Raw genomic sequence first — 7,508 nt, 5'->3', positions numbered from 1 at the left:
TTCAAACAGGGGCTATAAGTGTGTTCTCTGCTGAGCTTGGTAAATGTTTCAGTGTTGCATTCTTCTCTCTAAATGGAAACATTTAAGCAAGAGCTTGTAAAATGTTTGACAATATACCTCTAATAAACAGAGCAAACAGCACAACTGTTGGGAGACTTTTATTTTTTCCTTTTCGGGAGCCCAAATGCATGAAATATCTTTAATATATATATTCTTCTTCAGTCACTTGGAGCAGAAAGAGGAAACCCACAGAGAGCACGATATGACACTGTGACTGGTTTCAAATTTAAACAAAAGAGGAAATTTCTTCTGACTGTTTCAGGAAAACAAGAACACCACACACATGCTTTTGATCACATGTATCAATGGAGGTCGCGAGAAGGATTGAATGGAGGGGTTCAGACTAACTGAACAGCATTGTTGCGTTTTTAACTGGAGGACCCTGCCTTAAAACAACGCATCCCCCTTAAGCTAGTTGAATCTTTATCATTTGTTTTTAGATCTCTTTTCATGTTTTCATTGCCTTGATATAAGTATTTCCTCTTTGATCCATTTCTTGATAACAGAAATATAAAAATCTGTGCCTACTCCTGTCAATATCTCCTACAGCAATCCAGGCTCTCAGATGTAATATCTTTAATTTTCACAGTCCTGCCTCCACAGAAGAGAACAGGATGAGATTTCAGATTGTGCTGATTTCCTATGCATTTAAAACATTCCATTACCAAATACCACTACCGATGTATGCATTACATCTTTAGAAGTAGATATGTGTGCAGGCATGGCAATATGTGTATTAAATAAGTGTGTTGAGGCGTCAAAAAGAAGTCACAGATATCTGGACCTAACCCTACCTTACCAATTTTGCACATGCGTACTGGGTGTGAAGCAGTGCATTGGTGGTAACTGTCCAGAGCATACAGCCGGAACTCTATAAACCCATTTCCCCTGTATATTTCATCTTTCAACACCTGTCAGGAGTGCACAGGTAGGTGTGTGTGTGTGTGTGTGTGTGTGTGTGTGTGTGTGTGTGTGTGTGTGTGTGTGTGCGCGCATGAGAGAGAGAGAGAGAGAGAGAGAGAGAGAGAGAGAGAGAGAGAGATGAGATAAATAGGGCCATGAAAATAAGCAGCTGAAGATGTGCACCTCACATGTGTTTTATGATCTCATGTTCACATGTGCATTGTACCGAATAACACTCTGGGTTACTGCCAGTGCATTTCAGCATGTGCTGTAACACGTCATCACTCATGCAGTGGTTGGACGATAACCTCTGGCCTCTTTTATTTCATGACCCTTACTCACTCTTTCACCTACAACCCCTCCCACTGCCTCATTTATCACTCTGATCCTTCAGCATCCCCTTTGAAAATTACACATTAATCAAGTTCACTTTTTCCTCACCTGACTTTTTTCAGTCAGCTGCCCAAGCTGCCACAGTTTTTGCTTGCCAGCCTGACCCCTAAACTTCTCCAAGTACTTGACTCAAACTTGTTGTTAAATCGTACATTTGTTCCTCACAACTAAAGGACTGAAATAAGTCTTCATAAGAACAAGCTGGAAAATGTTGTATAATAATTAAGAACATAAAAAATGTGATTGCTTTAAATGCAGCATACTCAACTGTCCTCATTATGTGTTAATAATTTTGCAGTGAGGCCAAAAGCCAGGTAACATCTTTTCTTTTCCTTTCTATCATAGTTGTTCTGATTACAAATCTGTAAGGGTGAAATTGTAGAGGATAAAGACAGGATATGATGACTCTTATCTTGTCAGGTGTGTGCAGTTTAAAGCTAAGTAGCAGCAGCAGCCTTGACCCAGTCACACCAGAGGATCATCTTCTCCATAAATCAATGCTTGAGGACTCGAGAGGTGCGGTGGAGGATTACTCCCAGTTACAGGGCACTGAGGGCAGCATTGCCACACTTGTGAGCAGTTGTCTGGATTTTTTTAAATATATTCCAGACAGATCAGAGGTCAGTAGAAGAGGGTAGAAATGACCCATGTTATTTCATAATGTGGGGCACTGGTCTCTCAAGATTATTAAAACCAGACGACAATTTTCTTTTGATGACATCCTCAACGCTCATCGATGAGTCACATATAAAAGTCTGCCTCAGAGAAATACGTTGTAATAATTTAATAGTATAGCTTATATAGTCAAAATATCTTTCTCAAAAGATTGATGTATTTTTTCCTCGTCCCAAAAGGTTGATTCTGTTCATATGGACGTAGAGTTTTCAGTGGGAGAAATGATTCGTCACTCATCCAAGTGACTTGTTCAGTGTCAGCTGACTGCAAATTTCCCCAACCTTATAAACAGTACATTTGCACAATGACTGAAACCTGCCCCCTGAATGAACAAGAGGCTGTACCTGCTGTTTACTTACCTGGGTGATTGAGTATGAATCAAGATACTGACTATAGTTTTTGAAATCACCACAAAAAAATCGTTATTTATATTCAAATCCTTATTAGTTATATAGCTAATCCAGCTATTCATTTCCTTATCCATTCATCCAAGAGTCACAGAGAGTGCTCGAAGCTATCCTAGCTGTCGTAGCATGAGATGTGGGGTACACCCCAGTCAGGTCACCAGGTCATACAGCGAGACAGGCAACCCTTCATGTTCACAAGTCCCCATGCAATTCAACTCAGATTTTGCACAGAAGTATAAAGACATCAGGTTAAAGGTAGCTGTAGATGTAGATAAAAGTGCCACTGATAGTTTTTGATACTTTAAATTATGACCTATCAGGAACATCCATCCATTTTCTTATCTCTGTTTCCAGTTCAGGGTTGCAGGAGGAGGCTGGTGACTATCCCAGCTGACCATGAGATCGAGGCGAGGAGCACCCTGGCGCAGACAGGCTATAAGTCTAACATGGGATACATATCAACCACTCACTTTTTACTTCCCATCCATACTTAGAGAATGTTTAATGTGATCCTCTATTTTGCTGTGGCTACAATGTAGGGACTAGTAAAGCGCTATACAAATACAGGCCATTTACCATTTTTTACGGGAACAAAAACAAAATATTATACATTATATATAAAACATCACCTTTGAAAAATCTACTCCTAGTCAGTGTCATTAGAAATGTAAATGTGAAATGTGTCAGTAATCAGTGCTGCAGCTGAACTTCGGACCACATCAGAGTTCTTCTGTATCATATACCAGCCGTCAAATATAAGCAATGTCATTGAGGCGTGGGGATTGCTTCCTGGTTTACTACAGTGCAGGCTGAGTTCATGATGACTGGCTTATTTCCACTCACACCAACAGAGCCAAGGGGAGACACAGATGGAGAAAACCTGGTTAATCCCTGGTGTCCCCTGTTCCCTAACCTGGTCCACAAAAACCACTGCTAAGTCAACTGTACAGCCCACCCACCGTACATATGAAACCTGTATGAATATCTGTCTAAGGCATAGTTTGAATGACTATGACGGTGTAAGAGTTTACATTTTTAAACTTTATTATAATGCCTGAATAAATTAGTCTGTGTAAACAAATAATAAGCCACAGTGAGACAATAAATCTTAGGAATTTAATAACTCTGATGGCTATAAATGTGCTCTTTTGATTTCACATATTTCTAAAGTAATATCAGCTGTATTTGTTAAAGCCTATGAAAGACCAAGAAGACCCAGCAACATATATTCTGGGCCTGCAGGTTTTTCGAACAGCTGTAATAAATAAAAGCCAAGATGACAGTGATATACCAGCAAGAGGAGATTCAGGGCATTGCTTTATACTGCTGGGGTCAACGACCCTTAATGGCCACAAAAAATCCCTTTTGGACATCAGAAACAGTTTTCAATCATGCTAACCCCTTAAGTACACTAAATTGCATTTAGATACATATAGTGTGTCATACAAGAAAATCATAGTGTCTGAAATTACTATAGCAGATGTGGATGTATATACCAGTTGTGTGCTTCTGCTGCTGCTGCTGGTGGTGGTGCTGTTGGTGGTTTCAGTCTGGAACACATAAAACAGATAGCGAAGGTTTTAGGTTTCACCTCTGAGCTTCAAAGGCAAGACTCATGCTGAAAATGAATGAGAAGAACTAGACCTCTGGATCACAGAGTAAGGCAGGTGCAGCAAGTCAAAACACCAGGTGGGCTGGCCGGAAGCAGGCGAGCCACGAGCCAGAACACTGACCCCTGAAAAATTCCTCTTTGTCAGTCCTTCCTGAGTGAAAATATCTGTAGGCATGATGTGTTAATCAAACATTTTTTCCCTCTTCTTTGACCCCGTGTCCATCTCTCCAGGCCTTCTCCACTCCACCTCCACCTTACCTCTTCCAATTCCCTTACAGCTGAAGGATGAAAAATTATGTTTTTACAGGTGTCTTGCAATGCAGATGCTGACCTTGCTCAAATGGAAATTGCATTCATTCTTTCCATCCTTTTTGCTATTCCTTCTTTCTCTCACCACCACTGATTTGTTTTTAACACTCAAGGCATGTGTTCAGGGAAATGTACTGCACCACTGAAGTAGAGAGAAGGAAGGAGATGTTCTTATTTCTTATTCTTAATTCCCCCTTGAAAAAGGCTGCAAATAAGCCAACTGTCCAGACTTAATATTAAAACCACTTCACAGTTGAAGGAAAACTAAAGGTGAGCCTGAAAATCTGGCCATAATAGCTTTATAAACATAAAAACCTGGTATACAGTTCATACAGGACTTCCATTTAAAGTAGAACCAGAAAGTCTCCGTGAAAATTGTCATGTAGTATGCCTTGGGTATTCCTTGTAATTGTACTTGGTTACGTAGAACCAGTTAAATTGTGTCATAAAATGATTTCCTTGAACTTGTTTTGGCATGTTTCACTAATCAGAACAAGCTATCAATGGATGCAAAACATGACCCTGCACTCTGCGCTACTGCATGTAACAGTGCTCAACCACTCTGTGAGGTTATACCTCATAAATCCTCGTTTAAAACCTTACTCATTATGTTTTCACACCCTTCAGACTTACACAACATTGCCATATTCCAAGCTTGCGCTCTAAGGTTTAGAGTGCAATGTTAGTACATATTTAAAGCAAAGCCAAAAATGCAAAATTAAGACTCAAGTTGCATCTTTTGTTGTTTTAATGAAGTCAGACGTATCTGCCATTAACCGAACCCATCGCTCAGTCTGTGTCCTTGGTGTCCTCCATCACTCACTTCACAGGGCCCACACCAGAAGGGAAAAGCAGCACGAATATATCCATCAACTGTGCTTACCCACTGATGAGCCAACAGACAAGAAACAAACAGAAAGGAAGGGGCAGAATGACTGAAACAGGACATATAAGGTGGAATCAAGCAATGAAGGAAGCGAGAGATGGCAACAGGAGAGAGCGAAGCCTGGCTGACAGCTGTTGGTGTGTTTACCTTGACGATATCACTCTTCTCCAGATGGTTAGTAGTACACAGAGGAAAAGGGAGCGAGCACAGCAGAAGGATGTGAGTTGCCGGAGCTCCGGTACTTGTTGCCAGGGTGAACTCATCATAGTGTATTTTATGACTTGCACATTCAACGTGCTGCATGGGTAGCAAAACAGGAATCGGCATTAGGACATGTCATAGGAAAAGAAACAACCAGCATTAAACCACATTCACTGATTCCCTTAAATTTACCTGAGATGCAAGAAAATATATAATGACAAAAACCATGAAGGCAAAATAAATAATGTGAAAATCAAACCGTTGAAATGATCTGTGGACCTATAAGTGATTAACAGCTTATGTCACCATAAATATTAGGGCTTTATTTCTTCCCAGGCTTCAGCATGTACCTCTAATCTCTGGCTTGGTTTCCAGGTTTTGTGACCTGTGGATTTTGCTGGCAATGCCTCTTTGTTTCTTGTCTAGCGTGGATTTGGGTTAGCTGCTAAATTGTGTGGAGTCACATTAACTCCTGTGCAAGTACATCCGCTAAATCTGAGGGAGCTGTCAGTATATTTCAATGCAGGTACTGTCTGACACAAAGCCTCCCTCCTATCAGGCAGCAAGGGGGAGGAAGGCAGGAAAAGCAACAGAGAAATTCAAGGAACAGAGTGACAAGAGGAGGAAATGAGTTAAAACTCAGACTAAGCCTTAAATTTATTAGGTCCACTAACATAAAAGGTCAGTGTATTCCCCCTTCATCCTGCATCAGAGCCATATAATACCATCGCAATACACTTTTTGGTGGTGCGTAAATAAACGGCAAAGTCAACAAAACAAAAAGGTGCCAGAGTGAGACTTGTAAAGACATACCCTCATCTTTACCTTGCTTTAATCCTTCCTTTCACTCTTAGGCATCTTCACAAAGCAAGTTTATTTTTCAGCGTACTTTTTCTCTACTGCGGACTCCCTCATTGCTATTGCACATGTGTCTTAGTCTGAAATCAGGGTTGATAACAGATGCATGAATAACCATGGCTCAGCACAGCGGCAGTACATGATGCTCCTGAGATGCATTAACACAGACTGGAGTCTTTCCAGCATCCCTCTAGAATAAGTAGAAGGAGTAAAGAAGAAAAAAATGAGACGCGAGAGGGGAAAGAGAAAAAAAAGAGAGAGAGAGGAGGGGGGAGGCCTGGCATAAAGATTAGATTAGCACTTTAAAACATCTGTTAACTCGTCCGGCTCTAGCTACCGCTCCCCCACATATAGGAGCCAGATTTCACATTTTCTTTCCCTCCACCTTCCCACCCTTGCTCTCCACTTCTCATTACTCTTCACACAATCTTTTTGTCTGTCACTAATCCATTATAACGATAACAGCAGTTTAATTTATGGCTTATAAATGAGGTAATACCATTTAAAACAGTACAACCAAGGGCCCATGTGTTAAACTTTATTTACATTTTTCCCTCATGACCAGTGGTTACCAGAGGTGTAAGGTTAAAATCAAAGACTTCCATGGTACTTTTTTTAAAATTAAGATTTAAATGTCTTTTGTTGTCATGGCATGGTCATGCTTAACCTACAAAAAACTGTCTGTGCCCACATATTGTGGGCTTTGCATTAACACACTTTTTGGTCCTATACCTGGTCCCCTTCCTCTTCACTCCATCAATACTGGGTGCTTTTTTATTCTTTGGTTGTTTTTAGATTGACCTTTCCATGATCTATGAGCATAAACAATTAATAAATAATAAGTCAAGAATGAACCTGTAAAGCTAAGCTTTTAACCCAAACCTGAAGAGAAAATCTTAAAGGTCTTCAGAATCATGGAAATTTGACATTCTGTTTTGCGATATGATGAAAAGGAAAAGCAAGTAAATCCTCCTTGAATTGACGTTATAGAGTGGCAAGTTTAGTAATCATGCGGTTTGCTGCATCTCTAACAGATCATGTCCTGGCACCCTACTGACGTATTTAGAATTTCTCTTTTGAGTGTGGAATGAGACATGAAATAATGCTTCGTAAAGAATGAATATGTAGCAAAACCTAAATTCTTCATCATTTATTGTGTCTTCATATTTGAATACGGTGCTACTAAAATAATTTGTGGGTTCCT

The sequence above is a fragment of the Mchenga conophoros genome, linkage group LG14 (genome assembly GCF_057382185.1).
Source record: "Mchenga conophoros isolate Kocher_MC1m ecotype Shallow Benthic linkage group LG14, M_conophoros_male_GT1.1, whole genome shotgun sequence".
Lineage (NCBI taxonomy): Eukaryota > Metazoa > Chordata > Actinopteri > Cichliformes > Cichlidae > Mchenga > Mchenga conophoros.
Note: the sequence above shows the minus strand (reverse complement) of the source record.